This window comes from Sciurus vulgaris, assembly GCF_902686455.1.
Source record: "Sciurus vulgaris genome assembly, chromosome: 15".
NCBI lineage: Eukaryota > Metazoa > Chordata > Mammalia > Rodentia > Sciuridae > Sciurus > Sciurus vulgaris.
The window spans coordinates 77,235,915-77,237,907 of record NC_136476.1 but is presented as its reverse complement, the minus strand read 5'-3'; positions in this window follow the sequence as shown (position 1 = coordinate 77,237,907).

Genomic DNA, 1,993 nt, shown 5'->3' with positions numbered 1-1,993 from the left:
TCCATTGCAATGTAACAAATGTCCAAAAATATCTCTACAGTTGAATAAAAATAGAACTGATCAAAAAAATCATTAACCTAGGTAAGTAGGATCAAAATCATGAGCTCAAAAAACATAGCATTTAAGAAAAACAAGAGTCCTAGAAGAAAAAGTGATAATGGCCATTAATTATAACACTAGAGAGTAAGAAAGGGAAAGGCAGGGAGAGGGGGTGAGAGGGAAAGAGAGAGAGAGAGAAAGACAGAGGGTGTTCTGTGTTGCAGTCCAGGAGAAGTTTAAAATGGACACTTTTTTCTTCAGTCTGAGCAGTAGGTCCCTAACTGCAGTCTACATTCCAATGTGGGCTTCAGCAAGGCTAGGAAGGGGAAATTGCCTAGGGCTTTTTAACCCTTTTTCCTGGTTGGTAATCAGGTCAGGTTTGGATGTAGAAAATTATGAAAGATTATTTCCCACTACTTTTGAGGAATGGGGCTGCTCTATCATACTCCTTACTGTGACATGCCACTGGCTGTTGGGCTGGTTGGGGTTACTCCCTCCACACTGGCCACCTCCCATAGGGGGACTGGAATATGTGTCCAGGACCTCATGGCAGGAGGACTGGGTGGGCTTGGCAGGGGAATGGAAGCAGAAACAGAATGGGGCAAAGGAGATAGAGGAGCAGGGGCTGGAGGGGCCTCTGCTGCAGGGGACCAGTATGGGGGTGGTTTTTTAGCTGAGTCAAAGTCGGAGGAGGGATTAAGATGGGGAGAAGAAGACAAAGGGAGGTGTTCAGGTTTGCAGGAAGAGCAAAGAAGCGCAAGGAAGAAAAGACTTAAAGATAAGGAATCCCTTTCCGTGTGCCTGCTCGCTCACAGAAGTTGTATGCCATTATGTGGCCATTTTGGATTGATTATCTAAAAGATAAGTTTTGGTGGTTTTTAGGCTGGTGGTCAGGTGAAGGGGTTTAAGATTGTCTAGTAGACAACCCAATGGTGAATCTACCAGAATGGAGGACCCAGATCCCATGGTGGGGACTGATACAGCCAAGTCAGTGTCCAGGGCATCCCGAGGTCACAGACTAGTTGGCTGGAGACGAGAAAGCAGCATGGTGATGGGGTCATCACCTGACCATCAATGTGTGCCGCACAAAAGCCGAGAGAGTTGAGGACCTGACGTCAGGATTTTCCAGAGCGAGCGTGAAGAGGAGCCTCAACACTGAGAGAGAATCTTCACCACAAAGATCGGGGACCCACCCGCCAGATAAGGTCAACTAAGGGGGCCAGCCATAGCTGTAAACGTCGTGGCTAGGGGAACCCCCACTCCTCAAGCGCCTCGAGGGCACCAGACCATGAACAGTCGCATCTCAGGTCAGCAGAGGAATGTTGAAGCCGACGCAGGGGAAGACTGCCAATCTGAAGCCGGTGGTGAATGTGGAGAGCGTCCGGAGGAATGGAGGATGAGACCAGCATCTCGGGCTCTGGGGCGACAGATGGGATTCCACCAGCCTAAATGGCGGTAGAAGAGCCCATCCGAGTCATGGCACCAATGAAAGCACCCAGAAATAACTCCAGACGCCGGAACTCACACAAGAGATTTTATTAAGCAGACAGACAGAGTGTCTTCCTATAGGGTGAGAGAGAGAGAGAGAGAGAGAGAGAGAGAGCAAGCAAAAGAGTGAGGAGGAGAGAGAGTGAAAGCCAGGAGGGGAGAGAGAGCAATAATATTCTTTATTTTCGGCATCAGGGTCCAAAATGTCTCCAATAAAATAGCTGTCTGCCCAGCATCCATTTACCTCTTCTTCCTTCTTAGGAGCCATGACTTTCTTCAGGTGTCCCTGCTCCTCTTAGAGCCATCTCCTCGGAAGAGGCGTTCTAGCAGCTGGGATGAATCGGCCCATGGATAACTCCTCATTTCTGACCCTGGTCAGTCACATGACCCAATGTGGACTCTTGAGGACTTGGGAGTGGCTCCTCTTCCCTTTCTGGGAACAATTCTAGAGACATCCGTTCCCTTT